Source organism: Odontesthes bonariensis, chromosome 11 (genome assembly GCF_027942865.1).
Source record: "Odontesthes bonariensis isolate fOdoBon6 chromosome 11, fOdoBon6.hap1, whole genome shotgun sequence".
Lineage (NCBI taxonomy): Eukaryota > Metazoa > Chordata > Actinopteri > Atheriniformes > Atherinopsidae > Odontesthes > Odontesthes bonariensis.
This window is the reverse complement of record NC_134516.1, coordinates 36,307,405-36,328,190: the sequence shown is the minus strand read 5'-3', so window position 1 is coordinate 36,328,190 and position 20,786 is coordinate 36,307,405.

Sequence of the window (20,786 nt, the reverse complement as noted above, 5' to 3'; positions counted from 1 at the left end):
AGAGCTGCATTACATTGCATTTTATTATTATTTGTTGTGTGATAATCCATAATTTTGTGTATTGTACTTGGTACAAAACGGTGATTAACTGATTTGATGGTGGTGTATTCAGTCTATGTGTATTATCAATCAGAACTGATCACTAATATGTGCATTGCCAGTTGTGTTAGTCAACTGTTCGGAGTGCGACCTTGGTAAAGTGGTTGGTCGCCAAGTTGGGTGGGGCCGTAGGTGAGTTTTCCCAAGATAAGAACATGAGTTACGAAAGTAGCAGCCGGTGGGTTTTTCGCACCTATGCACTACAAACAGTGGACAAGTGTGATGTAAAACTTGTAGTGTTGTTTAATTCAATATCGTTTAATTTAATTTAATCATTTAAGGTGATTCGGGTACACATATAAATATTCCTTTTCATTTATTCAAAATGGTCCCGTTGATTGATATTGTAGAATTATTAGAATAATTTGGTGTTGATTATGTTAATTAATTCTTAATTAACTATGTGGGATGATTTTCTTTCATTTTAGATTATTTCTTTATTAAATCACTGATAAGTGATTTCAGGGGGGACTATGTGGGAGAAGGATGTCATGACATTCTCATGACTTCTGGCCTAGTTACATCGTCTGCCTTGCTGACTGGTTCAGAATATTGTTGATAGTTAGAATGAGTTGTTTAACATTAGGCACCTCCAGAGAGTGCCACGTACGCTTGTTTTGATAAGGACCAGCATAAAGAGAGATCACAGAAGGAAGACGGCGGACATTTTGTACATTCTGTATGCATATTTGCTGTGACAGTTTGTTCAATAAACTCCCCAATGGACGGCTGACCAACGCGTGATTCGACTCTAATTTCTCCACAACAAATACATGTCTTGGTTTGGTTTGGCTTGGCTTGGCTTGGATTGGCTTGGCTTGGCTTGGCTTGGCTTGGCTTGGCTTGGCTTGGCTTGGCTTGGCTTGGAAGAAGAATGGTGAAAGTGCAAGGATCTCACAATAACTGTGAGAACCAGAGAGACTAAATACTGTAGGGAAGTGATGAGTAAATGGATGCAGCTGGAAGAATCAACAGGTGAAGTGAATGAACTAATGACTTACAGCCTTCCTTTGCGGAGTTAAGGCGAATGTTTGCTATAAAAGGAATTTCTTCAGTCAAACTAAGTTCACTAACTAACTCCTTTCATATCTTTCCATTCTAAGTAGGTTCCATCTATAAACCTCTTTAAATGACCTTCTTTGAGAAAGAAACACAGGAATAGCCTTCCTACAGAGTCAAACATTGGACTGAGAAAACAGAAACTGTGGGGAAAACAATGGCAAAACTAAATACAAGACCAGAACTATGAAAACTAAGGCATGAAATAAACTAAAACATGATAAAACACAAAACTAAGAACTCAAAAACATGAGAAAAAAACATTAGACTCTGAGGTGGCAGCTGAAAAGACTCTGTGGTGGCAGCTGAAAAGACTCTGTGGTGGCAGCTGATTAGACTCTGAGGTGGCAGCTGAAAAGACTCTGAGGTGGCAGCTGAAAAGACTCTTTGGTTGCAGCCGATTAGACTCTGTGGTGGCAGCCGATTAGACCCTGTGGTGGCAGCTGATTAGACTCTGAGGTGGCAGCTGAAAAGACTCTGTGGTGGCAGCTGAAAATACTCTGTGGTGGCAGCTGAAAAGACTCTGAGGTGGCAGCTGAAAAGACTGTGAGGTGGCAGCTGAAAATACTCTGTGGTGGCAGCTGAAAAGACTCTGTGGTGGCAGCTGATTAAACTCTGTGGTGGCACCTGAAAAGACCCAGGCTTTCCCAATTGTTTTGTCTTCATACTCCTGGATCACTTTAGGTCATCATGGAAAAGTACTCAGACTTATTTCATTCATAATGTCTAAGAACAAAGCCAATTTTTCCAGTGGCAGCTGAAAATACTCTGTGGTGGCAGCTGAAAAGAGTCTGGGGTGGCAGCTGAAAAGACTCTGAGGTGGCAGCTGAAAAGACTCTGTGGTTGCAGCTGAAAAGACTCTGAGTTGTCAGCTGATTAGACTCTGAGGTGGCACCTGAAAAGACTCTGTGGTGGCAGCTGAAAAGACTGTGGTGGCAGCTTAAAAGACTCTGAGGTGGCAGCTGAAAAGACTCTGACGTGGCAGCTGAAAAGAGTCTGGGGTGGCAGCTGAAAAGACTGTGGTGGCAGCTGAAAAGACTCTGTGGTGGCAGCTGATTAGACTCTGAGGTGGCACCTGAAAAGACTCTGTGGTGGCAGCTGAAAAGACTGTGGTGGCAGCTTAAAAGACTCTGAGGTGGCAGCTGAAAAGACTCTGACGTGGCAGCTGAAAAGAGTCTGCGGTGGCAGCTGAAAAGACCCTGTGGTGGCAGCTGATTAGACTCTGAGGTGGCAGCTGAAAAGACTCTGTGGTGGCAGCTAAAAAGACTCTGAGGTGGCACCTGAAAAGATTTTGAGGTGGCAGCTGAAAAGACTTTGACGTGGCAGCTGAAAAGACTCTGTGGTGGCAGCTGAAAAGAGTCTGGGGTGGCAGCTGAAAAGACTCTGTGGTGGCAGCTGATTAGACTCTGAAGTGGCAGCTGAAAAGACTGTGGTGGCAGCTGAAAAGACTGTGGTGGCAGCTTAAAAGACTCTGAGGTGGCAGCTGAAAAGACTCTGACGTGGCAGCTGAAAAGAGTCTGGGGTGGCAGCTGAAAAGACCCTGTGGTGGCAGCTGATTAGACTCTGAGGTGGCAGCTGAAAAGACTCTGTGGTGGCAGCTAAAAAGACTCTGAGGTGGCACCTGAAAAGATTTTGAGGTGGCAGCTGAAAAGACTTTGACGTGGCAGCTGAAAAGACTCTGTGGTGGCAGCTGAAAAGAGTCTGGGGTGGCAGCTGAAAAGACTCTGTGGTGGCAGCTGATTAGACTCTGAAGTGGCAGCTGAAAAGACTGTGGTGGCAGCTGAAAAGACTCTGAGGTTGCAGTTGAAAAGACTCTGTGGTGGCAGCTGAAAAGACTCTGAGGTGGCAGCTGAAAATACTCTGACGTGGCAGCTAAAAGACTCTGTGGTGGCAGCTGAAAAGAGTCTGGGGTGGCAGCTGAAAAGACTCTGAAGTGGCAGCTGAAAAGACTCTGTGGTGGCAGCGGATTAGACTCTGAGGTGGCAGCTGAAAAGACTCTGAGGTGGCTGTTAGATTCGGTTCTTTTAATTGGAAGCTCAAGAACGGACCGGAGTAATTCAAGTGAAAATGAAGTCTTTATTTGTAGTCACACGTCAAAGCATATCAGCGCTGGGCTCAGTGGAAAAGAGCTCCCGCAGGAAGTCTGTCAGACTGCGCCTCGATTTCCGGTTGTTATTTGTATTTATAGCCTCATAGGTTGGACTCACACTCGACCGAGTATGATTGGACATGAGTAGATTCAACATGCTTCGTCATATTCTCTGGATCAGCCCAAAACAATGTGTGTGTGTGAAACTGCCCTTGCATTCCCAGGCTTTCCAAATTGTTTTGTCTTCATACTCCTGGATCACTTTAGGTCATCATGGAAAAGTACTGAGACTTATTTCATTCATAATGTCTAAGAACAAAGCCAATTTTTACAGTGGCACCTGAAAAGACTCTGTGGTGGCAGCTGATTAGACTCTGAGGTGGCAGCTGAAAAAACTCTGTGTTGGCAGCTGATTAGACTCTGAGGTGGCAGCTGAAAAGACTCTGTGGTGGCAGCTGAAAAGACTCTGTGGTGGCAGCCGATTAGACTCTGTGGTGGCAGCTGAAAAGACCTTGTGGTGGCAGCTGATTAGACTCTGAGGTGGCAGCTGAAAAGACTCTGTGGTGGCAGCTGATTAGACTCTGAGGTGGCAGCTGAAAAAACTGTGGTGGCAGCTGATTAGACTCTGAAGTGGCAGCTCAAAAGACTCTGAAGTGCCAGCTGAAAAGACTGAGGTGGCAGCTGATTAGACTTTGAGGTGGCAGCTGAAAGACTGTGGTGCAGCTGATTAGACTCTGAGGTGGCAGCTGAAAAGACTCTGAGGTGGCAGCTGATTAGACTGTGAGGTGGCAATTTTAGACGTAATGAATCTGTGATTCATGCATTTTAGCGATGACACAGCTATCACAGCTTATCACACACTGATGGACGCATCAGAGGGCAACACGGGGTTCAGTGGATGGGCCCAAGGGTGCTTCGTCACCTGGCCTGGGGAAGCTGCTCTTACTGCTGAGCTCCAGTTGCTCCATCCACTAATCCATCCTTTACATGTCAAACAAAGATCCAGATGAATCCTGATCCTTTCAAGACATAAGAGCTCTTCAGATGCCAAAAAGATAAGAAAGACGTTCCGCAAAGTATTATTACCGAACATCCTAATCTGATATCGTCTGGCCTTTGATTGTGCTTTGAATACCTTTCTGGATTCAATCACAACATCGTGCTCTCCATCACCTGCTCCTTTAATCAAACTCTTCCCTCATTCCTTGAAGCTGAATAAAACATGAGCTGCATTTGCATCACTGAGGAAGCATCGAGTTTAGGAGTGAGAGCAGAAACGAAAGTGTCTGCACCTTAAAGTGGTTCTTGTAGTCGGAGCCCTTCCATATCTCCTTAAAATCCCTTTTGGTTCAAGCTGAGGTTGCTCACGTTGGCAGTGGAATACAAAATGGCATCTAGCAGAAATACTTTCATCTGATTTAGGGATTCTTCTGTGCTTTTCCCTTCTTGGCAGTTCAGCAGTAGGCTGTGCTTCAGAGATATGCCGACCTGAGATATGAGCTCGCTCGCTGCTCTATCTGCAGCTGTGCCACCGTGCACGTAGAGGTATTTGTGTCGGCCAGGTAAAAAAAAAAAAGATCATAGCATCTCTAATGAGACCAATGCACAGGAAGTCCGGCCTCCATCCTGCTCTTTCTAAACCGGTTGTAGTGGCGACCAAACCAGCCACTACTGAACTGGGTTTCGTACGCAGGCAAAAAGAAGTCCCATGTCCAACACTTGAAGATTGCGTTTGACGGTTTATTTATCCAGCTGGCAAGCAAATAGTACAGATCAAACATTTCTTTGTCCTCTGCTGCTTCTCCTGCTCTGGTTAAAAAAAAAAAAACATAGGCCCCACCCCAATCCATACTGGTCCTATATTAGTCCCTGGCTGTGTCCGAAACCGCATACTTCTCCTACTTCTCTTACTACTCATACTAACTTTTTGAGTTAGTATGCGAGTTTGGAAAAGCGCAAAGTTCCCGGATGCATACTAGATTCGCCGAAATGTTGGGTATGCATCATGAAGTTACTACTCATACTCAAACTACCCAAGATGCAACGTAACGTGACGTCGCTGATCGTCATTCCCTGTCGAAACGGCAGTTTCAAGCTCGCTACAACGAGGGTAGGTTCACTTCCTGTTTTCAAAACAAAAGCAACAATTGTATCGTGATGGCTTTCCCTATGATAAAAGGCAACGGGTGTTTTATTTTGTGAAAATAACCGGAAGTGCTTTGCTCACTGCGGCTAGCTTTAGTAGCGCCGAATTCATCGGAACAAAATTGTAAATAGCCGGTATTTTGTCAGATTTTCAACACGTTGGGGATCTAAACGACTACTTTCTCACCTGAAAATGTTTCAAATGTTACTAAAGTTTACAGAGTTTAGAGCTTAAGCAAAATCAGCTAAATGCATTGTGGGTAAACGCTCTGCATACTGTCTGATCAATGAGTATGCAGTATGCAGTATGGAAGTATGTAGTATATAGTATGAAGTATGCGGTTTCGAACACAGCCCCTATGTCATGGTGCGTTATGCAGGTGTGAAACTACCAGGGTGGCACGGGGTGGCAGCCGCCACCCCTGAAAAGGGGTCTGCCACCCCACCTGCCACCCCAGTCAAAAAAAACCAACTGATGATTTTTGGATAATTATTATTATCGTTTTAAGATCAAATCAAATGCAAAACAATCCGAAATCAGTGTCAAACTGCAGAATGTTGAATTTAAAAAGAAACACGTTGGTCCAACCCCCTCCCCCCACCCCTCCCATCACGAATGGTTGCATCCATATTGCAGAATCACTCTGCCTAGACGGGGAGTCAGTGCGGACACAAGCGTTCAGATGAAGCCTGTTCAAAGGTGGGTAGCATGCAAAAAAATGTAATATGGTTTTCCATCCATCCATCCATTATCTTCTGCTGCTCCAGGAATCAGGTCGTGGGGGCAGCAGCTTGAGCAAAGAGACCCAGACGTCCCTGTCCCCGGCCACTTCCTCCAGCTCTTCTGGGGGGACCCCGAGGCGTTCCCAGGCCAGCCGAGAAACATAGTCTCTCCAACGTGTCCTGGGTCTTCCCCGGGGCCTCTTCCCAGTGGGACGGGCCCGGAACACCTCACCGGGGAGGCGTCCAGGAGGCATCCTAACCAGATGCCCGAGCCACCTCATCTGACTCCTCTCGATGCGGAGGAGCAGCGGTTCTACTCCGAGCCCCTCCCGGATGACCGAGCTTCTCACCCTATCTCAAAGGGAGAGCCCAGATACCCTGCGGAGGAAACTCATTTTGGCCGCTTGTAATTGCGATCTCGTTCTTTCGGTCACTACCCACAGCTCGTGACTATAGGTGAGGATAGGAACATAGATTGACCGGTAAATAGAGAGCTTTGCCTTCTGGCTCAGCTCCTTCTTCAACACGACGGGCCGGTGCAGAGCCCGCATCACTGCAGACGCCGCACCGATCCGTCTGTCAATCTCCTGCTCCATTCGTCTCACCTCGCTCGTGAACAAGACCCCGAAATACTTGAACTCCTCCACTTGGGGAAAGATCTAATTCCCGACCCGGAAAGAGCATTCCACCCTTTTCCGGCCGAAGACCATGGTCTCAGATTTGGAGGTGCTGATTCTCATCCCAGCCGCTTCACACTCGGCTGCGAACCGCTCCAGTGAGAGCTGAAGGTCACGGCCCGACGACGCCAACAGAACCACATCGTCCGCAAAAAGCAGAGACCCGATTCTGAGGTCGCCAAACTGGACCCCCTCAACGCCCTGGCTGCGCCTAGAAATTCTGTCCATAAAAATTATGAACAGAATCGGTGACAAAGGGCAGCCCTGACGGAGTCCAACCCTCACAGGAAACATGTCCGACTTACTGCCGGCAATGCGGACCAAACTCTGACACCGGTTATACAGAGACCGAACAGCCCATATCAAGGAGTCCGGCACTCCATACTTCCGGAGCACCCCCCACAAGAGTCCCCGAGGGACACGGTGGAACGCCTTCTCCAAGTCCACAAAACACATGTAGACCGGTTGGGCGAACTCCCATGCACCCTCCAGGATCCTGCCGAGGGTATATAGCTGGTCCACTGTTCCACGGCCAGGAAGAAAACCACACTGCACCTCCTGAATCCGAGATTCGACTATCCGGCGGATCCTCCTCTCCAGTACCCCCGAAAAGACCTTACCAGGGAGGCTGAGGAGTGTGATCCCCCTATTGTTGGAACACACCCTCCGGTCCCCCTTTTTAAAGAGGGGGACCACCACCCCGATCTGCCAGTCCAGAGGCACTGCCCTCGATGTCCACGCGATGCTGCAGAGGCGTGTCAACCAAGACAGCCCCACAACATCCAGAGCCTTGAGGAACTCAGGACGGACCTCATCCACCCCCGGGGCCTTGCCACCGAGGAGTTTTTTGACCACCTCGGCAACCTCAGCCCCAGAAATGGGAGGCCCCACGTCCGAGCTCCCCAACTCTGCTTCCTCATCGGAAGGCGTGTCGGTAGGATTGAGGAGGCCCTCGAAGTATTCCCCCCACCGACTCACGACGTCCCGAGTTGAAGTCACCAGAGCCCCACCCTCACCAAACACGGTGTTGACGGTGCACCACTTTCCCCCCATGACCCGCCGGATGGTGGACCAGAAACTCCTCGAGGCCGTCCGGAAATCATTCTCCATGGCCTCCCTGAAATCCTCCCAAGCCCGAGTTTTTGCCTCAGCAACCGCCGAGGCCGCGTTCCGCTTGGCCTGTCGGTACCCATCAGCTGCTTCCAGAGTCCCACTGGCCAAAAAGACTCCTTCTTAAGCTTGACGGCTTCCCTCACCACTGGGGTCCACCAGCGGGTTCGGGGATTGCCGCCACGACAGGCACCGACCACCTTACAGCCACAGCTCCAGTCGGCCGCCTCAAGAATGGAGGCACGGAACATGGCCCATTCGGGCTCAATGTCCCCCACCTCCCCCGGGACATGGCTGAAACTCTGCCGGAGGTGGGAGTTGAAACTCCTCCTTACAGGGGATTCCGCCAGCCGTTCCCAACAGACCCTCACAATACGTTTGGGCCTGCCAGGTCTGACCGGCTTCCTCCCCCACCAGCGGAGCCAACGCACCACCAGGTGGTGATCAGTTGACAGCTCCGCCCCTCTCTTCACCCGAGTGTCCAGGACATACGGCCGCAAGTCCAACGATACAACCACAAAGTCAATCATCGAGCTGCGGCCTAGTGTGTCCTGGTGCCAAGTGCACATTTGGACACCCTTATGCCTGAACATGGTGTTCGTTATGGACAGTCCGTGACGAGCACAGAAGTCCAACAACAAAACACCACTCTGATTCAGATCGGGGGGGCCATTCCTCCCAATCACGCGCATCCAGGTCTCACCGTCATTGCCCACGTGAGCATTGAAGTCCCCCAGCAGGACGAGGGAGTCTCCCGGAGGAGCACTCTCCAGTGCCTCCTCCAGGGACTCCAAAAAGGGTGGGTACTCTGAACTGCTGTTTGTGTGCATAAGCACAAACAACAGTCAGGACCCGTCCCCCCACCCTAAGGCGGAGGGAGGCTACCCTCTCGTCTACCGGGGTGAACCCCAATGTACAGGCGCACAGCCGGGGGGGCAATAAGTATGCCCACACCTGCTCTACGCCTCTCACAGCGGGCAACTCCAGAGTGGAAGAGAGTCCAACCCGTCTCGAGGAGGCTGGTTCCAGAGCCCAAGCCATGCGTCGAGGTGAGTCCGACTATATCTAGCCGGAACCGCTCAGCCTCGCGCACCAGCTCAGGCTCCTGCCCCAGCAGGGAGGTGACGTTCCACGTCCCAAGAGCCAGCTTCAGAAGCTGAGGATCAGACCGCCAAGGTCTCTGCCTTCGGCTGCCGCCCAGCTCACACTGCACCCGACCCCCATGGCCCCTCCAACGGGTGGTGAGCCCGTCCGAAGGGGGACCCGTGTAATTTCTTCGGGCTGTGCCCGACTGAGCCCCACGGGCATAGACCCGGTCACCAGGCATGTATTGTTGTAATGTTTTAAATACTTGAACGTAGTTTTTCTAGAGAATATAATTGTTTTGTATATGGGATTATTCTCCATTGACTCTTCTGGGCTTTCACATGCGCGAGCCTACAACCAGCCGGTGAGTGACATGCTGTTTATAAAGTTGTTTTGTAACGTCCCCATGCCAGTAATGTGAGAACCATGCATATGGTTTTGATGGTAAGGCTTGTGACTTTATTGTCGGATGGGTTATAAAGTGGTGTGACGTTTCTGCAGTGTGCAAGTTGTTGTTTTACGTGGAAGGGTTAGCGCTTGCCCCTTAGCCACCACGTATTAGCCTCGCATGACATGCTGTGCGGACAGAGCGATCTCCACACAGGGAGCGCAAATACACACCTCTTTGTGTCATACTATCATTATTTGACAACCTCTAGCAATGGAAACACGCTTCAAATGCCCCGGAGTTCCCCTTTAAAGCCCCAGACAACATAGCTCCCAGACTCATTGGGGCACGCAAACCCCCCCACCACGGTAAGGTGACAGCTCATGGAAACATTTAGAATTCCTCATAGATGGAAGGCGCTGTACAAATTAAAAGTATTATTATTATTATTTTCAAGCCAGTTCGGGTCTCATTCATGAAACGTTCATAAAGTTACAAAAACACGGATATGCAACAAAAAATCTCCGGATAACCACTACCTACGTTTTACCTCATGTCACGGTTAGCCACAAGATAGCTTTTCAAACCAGTTCAGTAACTAGATAGCTGGCACTACCTAACTGAAAAACGTTTAGCCTTTGACATCTTGAACTGAAACCAATTGAAGTTGTGGCATTTCCTATCATTGTAGTTCTATGAACCGTTCTTAACACTCTGGAGTCTAAGAACCCGCCGGGAGAATTTTTGATACTTCTCCAAAAACACATCTGTAACTCTGTGAGTTTTTGTCATTCAAACATATAAGTGACACCATTAAAAACCTTGAAACTTCTACTTTTCAAATATATATATTTATATATATATATATATATATATATATACATATACATATACATATATTAAAATAAATTATATAGCTGGCCCTTTTTAAAGAGAGTGAAAAGAAATCTTTGGATTTTCTGTACGCTCTGACTGCAGCAGCCTCCTAGGCCACACCTATCGCTATTCACATGTTAAGTACCAGGTGATTGAGTGGCTATTCACAGGTGAGAACACGCCCCATTCAGCCAGCATCAACAACAATGTCCTGCCCGAGACAGATGGAGAGTGACGGGGGGGCAATCAGGGGTGTTACACACCCATCTATCAACTAACAGAGACACTGCCTTGAGTTACAATTACTTTTTTACAGTTTGTGTGGAAACAACAAAACATTTCTGACAGCACTTTTTACTTTTATGCAGCCAACACTTTTGTTTACAAGATTCAACCTTCAAAAGTCTTGGCTAGATACATTTATAGTGTGTTTTCTTGCACTATTTGAAGACCTCTAAAACCTGTTTTTTGTACAGTTGTGTTTCCCCTCAATTTAAATAAAACTTCTTTGTATTACATTCACTTTACTCTTATATTATTTTTTTGTTGGGCTTTTCAGAATACAACCATATGTGTCACTTTTGCATAAATGTTTACAGTTAGTTGAAATACTTGAAAATGTCAAGGTGTTGCAAACTGCCTCAAAGTCTCTGAAAGGCCTTAAAGGTCCACTAAATTAACAAAATTAAAGTTCCTTATACGTCTATTGTTACCTAAAATACACAAACTCAAACTTTGAGTAAAGTGAGAAAGTTGTACTTGTCAAAATCGTAATTTTTAGTGAAGTTATAAAATACGTCTTTCTGATTGGACAACAGGTCATGACGTACATTTCAGAAGACAGCGCAGAACTAGCCTGTGATTGTGATTGATACTGATCGAAATACTGACGTATAATTCAGTATCTCTGGATTGAGCTCAATACAATGGACGACAGCAGTTCCAGCAGTGAAGATGAACCGTTTATTCCACGAGGTGTCCAACCGTATTTATTTGAACCACCAGCGCAGGAGGCTGGGGAACAGGTGGATATGGACGGGGAGGCTGCGGGAGGAGTTGGCGCTCGTTTGGGGCACATCAATTGGTAGGCTACAACCACATTTCAATGTCGTGTCAATATCGCTCATATATCGGGAAGGGAAATAAATACATGTTGAAACAGTGTCAGTAAACGGAGTAGTGTTGGCTCTCTATAAACCATCTCATTTCGTTTATGAACGTTGTCATCAGCTGAAACGGAGCCGCGGCCCAGCTGCGGAGCGCCTGCAGCCGGCGTCCCGCCGAGAGATTACGGCACCGATCCTCCCGTGGCGGCCGCTTCCAGCGGTGTTTCGGGCTCGCCGGGACCCAGTTTGGTGGCCTGCTCGGGAGGATCGGTGCCGTGATCTCTCGGCGGGACGCCGGCTGCAGGCGCTCCGCAGCTGGGCCGCGGCTCCGTTTCAGCTGCGGGGCGCCTGTGGCATGGTGTCCTGCCGAGAGATCGCGGCGCCGGTCCTCCCGAGCGGGTCGTCGGGCTGGGTCCTGGTGGGCCTGGGGTGCCGCTGGAGGACCGGCGCCGCGATCTCTCGGCAGGACACCATGCCACAGGCGCCCCGCAGCTGAAACGGAGCCGCGGCCCAGCTGCGGAGCGCCTGCAGCCGGCGTCCCGCCGAGAGATCACGGCACCGATCCTCCCGTGGCGGCCGCTTCCAGCGGTGTTTCGGGCTCGCCGGGACCCAGTTTGGTGGCCTGTTTAGATACTAGCGACGAAAACTGTAAACGAAAACTGTCTTTTGTAATAACCTACGATCTACTATATGGACTACCAACTCAAATTACTTGCTACCTGCCGCGCTTTGTTATTCTGAAATGTACGTCATCATAAGTAACCTTGGTAACCCCGCGCGTTTATTTTTTTGAAGGGTGGAGCTTTTGGACCTGATAACGGATGAAATACCGTTTTCCAGATATTAGTACATTTTCATAAAAATCACTATCAGAAATGTAAGGTATCTATCTGGACACATGAAAACACAACTAGATCACTGTTAAATTTTGTTTATTTAACTTAGTGGACCTTTAAGGCTGATTTATGGTCGGAAACCAGGCCGTCTGCGTGTGTGTCGCAGTTAACGCAGACATGCCCCCGCCCCTTACGCAGACACTCTGGTGCACTTCCCCAAAATTGTAACTCACCGCAGACAGTGCCGCAGACATCGCCGCAGACATCGCCGCAGGAGGAGAAAAAGGAGGCCTCTGATTGGTCAACTCTACATCCGCTCTACACTATGCGTATTTCCGGTTTGCTAACCGGCTTATGGTGACGCTAACCGTGCTAACCGTGACGATTCTTTCGCCTCTCTGCCAGCTCCAGTAGTAGCAATATTTCTTTTATTTCTAGATCGATCAGCTGCATCTCAATCAAAGTGCGCATTCGTCCAGTCGCCATTGTTGTTGAATGACCTCCGTAACCGTAACACAAACACAATCCTAGCTTGTTCGTGATTGTCCCTCTTGCGTTGTGGCGTGGGATTAACATAGCGCAGACAGCGCTTCAAAAGTAGGCATAAATCAAAAATAACTGCGTCATGTCTGCGACAAGCTCACTGCGACACACTGCTGCAAGAGTATACACGGCCCTTTAGACTCCAGAGGTTTAAAAAGTCTGCTAGTTGGCGTTAGCTAGTATGCTAGTGGTGGCTAAGGCTAGCAGAATTTCTGTGTGTAGCATCAGAAAGGCGAACGTTAACGTTACATGTCAACTTTAATGTATGTTTGAATATGACTTGTTTCAATTATAGGAAGACCATGGTGTCAACCTCAAAGAGGAAGTGTGACATCAGGAGCTTCATCATCACAAAGAAGCAGGTTAGTGATGAGAGGGATACAAGAGTGAGGGAGCATGAGGGTCCAAGTGCAGACAGCCTCTGCCACTCGAAGCTTGAGGCTAGAGGTCAAGGTCAAGGTTAAAAAAGCTGACTAACTATTAAGGTGGCATAGCAGAGGTTGCTAATTTAAAGGAGTAAAGCATTTCGGTAATGCAAAATATGCATTAGGTAGGTCATTTCATTGATGCTGAGAGAAACCTTTTATTTGAAATATTTTTTATTTGCATCAGAAAAGAGCTGGAGGGAGCGAGCCCGAGCCAGAATCTGCCTATGCAGAGAGCCAATTTGTTGAGATGGAGGTGGAAAAGATCTGCGTAGCTGGTCAGTATGTTTTTGTTGTTGTGTTATTGTGTTTGCATGTACTTGACTGGTGTGTAACGCAGCTAGCGTTCAGTCATACGAGCTAACGCCAAGCTAAGTTAAAACAAGGGAAGACAACTATATTTAATTTAATAATGTTACAATGTCATATTCATTTCAGTTGAGTAGCCTTAGTTAAACACCATCTGTTATTTTTGCCCAGAGAACTGACTATAAGTGTGACATTGACCATCAGGGTTATTATCATTATTATTATTATTATTTTTATTATTTTTATTGCTACCTATAATATCTTATCTTGTTTTATTTTTCTCCTACACAACAAAAAAATACCCCAATAGAGACCTTGGAGTGCCTCGATCCAGAGCCAGAAATTGTCAATGATGACTGTGCAGAGAGACAGTCTGAGACAGAAGTGGAAGATTGTGCAGCTACAGCTGGTTCTCATGGTATGTTTTTGGGTGGGTGGGGGGTTCCATTCAAGTGTTAGCTCCTTACGTTTGAAAAAAAGCTACCACAATTGGTGTGAATGTGTGTGAGAATAGATTAATGAGAGGCCATTGTAAAGTGTGTTGGGTACCGTTAGGTGAAAATGAAGTCCCATATGTGCAGTCCATTTACCATTTGGATCAAATACATATATCAGCACAGCATTAGTGACATTTTATCAAAGCCATACAGTAAATGCCATTTATGATTTGAATCAATGTAGATCAATCAATGAATCAATGTAGTTAAATACATGTTAGGACTTATCAGGGTAGTTATTATAGAGTAACTTTCCCTTCTTATTTTATCTTTTCCCAGACATGTCCAAAAACAGAGGGGATGGGCCGACACAACCATCGCTGGAGAGCTTTCCCAAGACGATGCAAGGTTGTGCAAGGAGAAGTTTCCAGGCTGACTGGTACAAAATGCATAACTGGGTGGAATACTCACAGTCAAAAGATGCAGCATATTGCTTTGCTTGTAGACACTTTTCTTTACCTAATGCCTTTAGGACTCTGTTTACCTCTATGAATGGTTATTCTAACTGGAAGAAAGCTACATTTAAGGACAGTGGATTTTGTTCACATGCTAAATCTGAGAGCCATGTTAATGCTATGTTTGCATGGACAGAGAATAAGAAAATGCTAGATAGAAACTCATCGATGTTAGGAATGATGGAAGAGGAGTCAAGTAAAAAAGTAATCGAAAACCAGAAATATATTCGCACACCTGGTGAAGTCCTGTTGTTAACTGCCACTCAAAATATTTCCCAGCGTGGTCACCGGGTATCATCTGAGGCAGACAATAGAGGAAATTTCCTAGAATTGTTAGATCTCCTGATGAAAGCATGATCCGTTTTTAAAGAAACGAATGGAAAATCAAGCAAAAAATGCAAAATACACAAGTAGCCTGATACAAAATGAAATACTGCAGTGTTTAGCAGAAATGGTTAAAGAGGAGATTATCAAAGAGGTTAAAGAGAGTGCACAATTTTCTCTTCTTGTTGATGAAACAAAATATGTAAAGAAAATGGAGCAGATGTCTTTTGTTCTTCGGTACTTTTTTTTTTTTTTCAAATATCTTTATTGGATTTTTTTACTTTATAGAACACTGTAACTGTGACTGCAACACGTCACAGAACCAGTATCACTCATACACACACATCACGCACACACATACCTAAACTTGCTCAATCCTAACATTAATAACTCAAAGTACAAAATTCTTAACTGAAATACAGTTACATTTCAATGTAATAACGATCTCCCTTAAAATAAATAAGTAAATAAACAAACATAAATAGATACATTACATTCCAGATTCTATAATGCTCGTGTATGGCTCCCAAAGATGAACAAACTCTTTCAGTTTTCCCTTAGCAATATATGTTAGTCTTTCTAGACCAATGCACTCTGAAAGTTCTTTTATCCACTGTTTCATGGAAGAGCCTCTATATTCTTCCAATGAAGTGCAATCACTCTTCTAGCTTGTAGAAGCCCAAAGTCCAGTAGTTTAGTCTGTTTCTTTGTTTGTATGAAGTTCAGTGGATAGATTCCAAGTACACACAGTTTAGCAGTTAAAGGGATGTTGATATGAAAGACTGCTGACAGACAATTGGCAATATCTTTCCAGAACTTTTGAATCTTTGGACATTCCCATAAACAGTGAAGAAGGGTTCCTTTGTTATTTAGACATTTAGTACGAGTATCTGGAATGTTGTCGGACATATGGTGAAGTTTAACAGGAGTTATATAGATCCGCATTAACCATTTATATTGGAGGAGCTTAAACCTTGTGTTTATCGTTTGTGTTTGTGCCTTTAAACAAGCCTCATTCCAATCTTTTTCAGTTATATCTTCTTGTATGTCATCCCTCCAGGCCTCTAACCTATCCATTGCTGAATCCTTAGATGCAGCTATTAGTAAATTATAATAAATAGAGAGTTGGCCTTTCTTTGCCATACGTCCAAGGGAGACTTCCTCTATTTTTGACAATGGTGGGACATGTATATATTGTCTGGATCTGGATGACATGAAGTTTTTTAGTTGTAGATATTTAAAGAAATGCTTTTGAGGAATTTGATACTTCTCACATAACTGATTAAAGGTAAGCAACACTCCATCCATATACAAATCTTTCACTGTCTGAATGCCCTTTGCATTCCATAATTTAAATCCCCCATCTTTTTTACCAGGTGGGAATTGTTCATTACCCCAGATAGGAGTAAATTGGGAGAGTACAGGAGACTCTCCTATATGTTTGTGTGACGCGTGCCACATTAAAATTGTGTTTTTCAGGAAGGGATTTTTTGTAAGTTTTTTAAGTGTTTTGACATCTGAAGAGTAAAGATAACTATGCAAGGGCAGTTCTGGAACAGACTCTTGTTCAATGCTTACCCAAGCTGGGGGTGAAGTTGTAAAAAAGTAGTGTGCAGCTGACGTTAACTGGGCTGCCATATAATACCATCTAAGATTGGGAAACTGCAGTCCCCCTCTCTCATAAGGCTGGAATAGTAATTTTAGGCGGAGTCTTGCTTTCCTATTGTTCCAGATAAACTGACTGAACAACTTATTCAAGTGATCATGGAATGATGCTGGTAAAGGCAGAGGAAGTGTCTGGAAATAGTACAGGAATTTAGGTAAAATTGTCATTTTTATAATATTTATTCGTCCCATCATGGATATAGGCAAATTAGACCATCGGTTCAATAATTCAGTGACTTCATCTACCAGGGGATCATAGTTTGATGGGATTATTTTACGGAAGTCTGGAGTAATTTTAACCCCCAGGTATTTAAAACCTTCAGTAATTGTTACAAATGGTGTTGCTATTGTGGGGTTTCCCCTCTCTTCCTCATTAAGAAACATTAATACGGATTTAGAGTTGTTAATTTTGTACCCAGAGAATTTACCAAAGTCTTCTAATAACCTTGTCAGATTTGGGATGCTCTTTTTTAGATCAGTAAGAAAAAATATTATATCATCCGCAAATAAAGAAATAAGGTGGTCCCTTTTTCCAATTTTTATGCCTGATATTCCTGCATGTGGTCTCACTGCTATAGCTAAAGGCTCTATTGCTAATGTAAAAAGTAGTGGTGACAAAGGACATCCCTGTCTCGTTGATCGCTGTAGGCTCAAGGGTTTTGAAAAGTTGTTATTGGTTAAAATTTGTGCAGTAGGATTTGTATATAGTAATTGAATCCATTGGAGGAATGAGTTACCTAATCCATATCTTGGAAGTAGTTTCAGGAGGTAATTCCACTCAATTCTGTCAAATGCTTGCATTGCATCCAGAGCCAGCAGTGCTGTATCTTTCGCATCATGTTTCTCATATAATATATTTAAAACCCGTCTGATATTGTGATAGCCCTGTCCATTTTTAACAAAACCTTGTTGGTCATTAATTATCAATTTAGGTACATATGTGTCTAGTCTCCTAGCGAGAGCTTTACATATTATTAGTGTGTCACATCCCATGATGACTAATACCCCTGTAGGAGGAGCATTCAGTTGGGGATTTATTTGGTTTTAATAGAAGAGTTAAAGTAGCTACTCTCAATGAGTCTGGAAGCGTTCCCAATTCAAATGATTCATTATACATGTCTAGAAGCGGCTGTACTAGTTTACTTTTAAATTCTTTATAGAATTCTATTGGCAGCCCATCTGGTCCAGGTGTTTTACCATTATTCATTTCTCCTATAGCTTCTAAAAGGTCCTTTATTGTTAGTGGATTATTAAGAGTGTCATTATCCTCCTCTGATAATGTCTGGAATTGTAACTGGTCAAGAAAAGTGTTCTGAGCTTCTTCATTTCCATCATATTCTGATTTGTATAATAGCTTGTAAAACTCTCTAAAGTTATCATTTATCTCTGAGGGGTCAATCGTTAAGTTACCTGTTTTTGTCTTAATGCTATGGATTGTCCTTTCAGCCTGTGTTTTCTTAATTCTCCAGGCTAATAGTTTACTTGCTTTTTCTCCTTGGTCATAATATGTTTGTTTAGTCCACATTAAGCTCTTAGCCACTTTTTCAGTTGTCAATTTATCATATTTAGCTCTTAAAATAGTCAAGTTTTGTAGTTTTTGGGGATCATTATCATGATAGAACTCTCTCTCGATGGTTTTAATTTGTTTTTCTAATATCTGAGTTTCTTGTTTGTGTTGCCGATTTTTGTTACTGGTGTAGCTTATAATTTCTCCCTGTATGTAGGCTTTAAAAGCTTCCCATCTAATACTGGCTGTGGTTTCACATTTGTTTAATTCGAAATACATATTTATAGAGTTTTCTAGAAATTTGACAAAGTTTGGATCCTTTAACAAAAACATTGGTAATCTCCATCGTTTTGTATAGTGTTCAATTTTACCCAATTGGACTTCCATAGACACTGCTGCATGATCACTAATTACAATGCTATTATACCAACAGTTTTTAATCTGAGGCAGTAATTCAATAGATATAAGAAAATAGTCGATTCGGGAATGAGTTTTATATGAGTTTGAATAACATAAGTATTCCCTTTTATTAGGGTTTTTAATTCTCCAGATGTCATTTAGTCTAAGGTCTTGCATATGATTATGGAGTATTTTTCTGGTTTTTGTATGGGTGTTGTCAGTCTGGGTAGATCTATCAAAAACTGGGTCGAGAGTACAGTTAAAGTCTCCTCCTATAATGTGTAGGCCTTCCAGAGCAGACACCATTAGGAATAGTTTTTCAAAGAAGGATGGACTATCATCATTGGGGCCATATATATTAACAAGGTTTATTTTTTGTGACAGGATGCTTACTTGCACAATAATGTACCTCCCTTGCGGGTCTGTTATGACTTTTATTGTCTGAAAGGGTATCGATTTGTGTATAAGAATAGCAACACCTCTAGCTTGACTATTGAGGGAAGCATGAAATACCTGGCCAGGCCATCTTTTGGTTAGCCTCTGAATATCTGTTGTGGTCAGATGTGATTCCTGTATGAAAATAATCTTAGATTTTAGATCTTTTATCCTATTTAATACTTTTGTTAATTTAGTCTGTGTCCTCATTCCCCTGACATTCCAGCTGGAAATATTAGCAATCAGACCATTGTCCTGTTTGGTCCTCTCCATACACAATTATTGCATTATTTAAATGTATCTGGGATAGTAATAATGATAAGTTAAGGAAAGAATGTAAATAAAAAGGAGAAACATTATTATAGAGTTGCAAGTTGGCACATACATTCAAGCACTCACACACACTCAACATAGAACCTGCTATGAACAATCCCTTACTAAACATTGGCATTTCCTTCGTAAATGCCTACCCCTCCCTTTGAATCCAAGTGGATTTGGAGGACGCTGATCCACAATATTGGGGAGCAACTAGTCAGTGTGAACTCAACAGATAGCTCTCTGAACTAACAGTGTCCATGAACCGTGTTATTAGGTTTGCATAACAATATTTTTAACCCTTATCAAAAGTATCATAACTTACTTTTAGGTCTTAACTTTCAACATGTAAACAACAACAGCAAAGAGAAAAACAAAAACAAAAAAATTTCAGATTCAGGACTGTAAAGCCTTTCAACAACACAATAGACAATAGAAAATCAAGCACATTGGTAACAGTTTTATAAAACTGTATGTACTCTAGATATCACCTGCTTTGATTCGTTGTGTAGGTAGCCCACAGTCCCATAAAATGTCTGCTTCTTTCTGTTGCGTCACGAACTTATCCCTCACAACTCACTCAGGCACGTTCGCTGCTGCTGATTGTGGTGGAAGAGATTTATAAAACTTCTCGGCTTCCTGTGGTGTTGAGAAGATATGAGTCTTCCCATCATACAGGATCCTTAGCCTGCAGGGGTTGTGCAGGAATCCACGGAAGGCGTTGATGTCGACAAACGGCTTTATGACCGGGTGAAACCCCCGTCGGATGCGTATCGTCTCCGCGGAGAGGTCCTGAGCAAATGTTATCTTTGCCCTATCATGCACGATTTCTCGTTTCCTTGCCTCTCGATACACAAACTCCTTCTCTTGGAAATTTAGAAAGCGGACCAGCACCGCTCTGTTTTGGTCATTGTGCGATGCACTCGCTCGAGTGTGAAAGACTTTTGGGGCGGCAGTTCCAGCCATCTTGGCAGCACGTCGGTGATAAAGTTGAAGAGAGTTTGACCTCCTTCTGCTCCCTCTTGTAGGCCAAACATGCGCAGGTTTTTTCTCCTTCCCTTGTTCTCCAGATCATCTGTTTTGGCCTCAAGGAAAGTTATTCGCTTGGTTGCCGACTCTAATGCTGTCTCGACTTTCCCAACTGCCCTCTCTGTTTGGTCAATGCGAGTTTCGGCTTCTCCTAGACGGGTTGTATTAGTCAAAACATTACGTTTTATCTCCGTCACTTTACCTTCCAACGCAGCCATAGTATTCGCCATTCCGGTCAGTCTTATGTCAATATTATCCAACTTTGTTCCAAAGTCCGACCGTAATGATTTTAGCTCACTCAGTACCTCGTGTATGCTAACGTTAGGCATGCTAGCACCTTCGTCACTCTCCGGACTCGACTGAGTTGTTTTAGTATTTGGCTTGCGTCCTCGAGTAAAGATGTCGCACTGTTTTGTTGCAGCAGACTTTGACATAACAGCACTGTAGCTTTTTTGAGAGTTGTTGAAAGTTTGTAAGGGTATTTTACAAGAAAAGTAGTCCACGGTTTCGGAGCTTCTCTACCGAGCTGCCATCTTGGTCACGTGACCCCTCCTTCCCCCTCTTCGGTACTTTTATAATGGTGTAGTTCAGGAGAGTTTTCTAGAGTTTCAAGAGGCAGATAAACTGGATGCTGCCAGTTTAACTGAGAAGATCATAGGCTGTTTAGAGAAGTATGGGCTGGAATATAA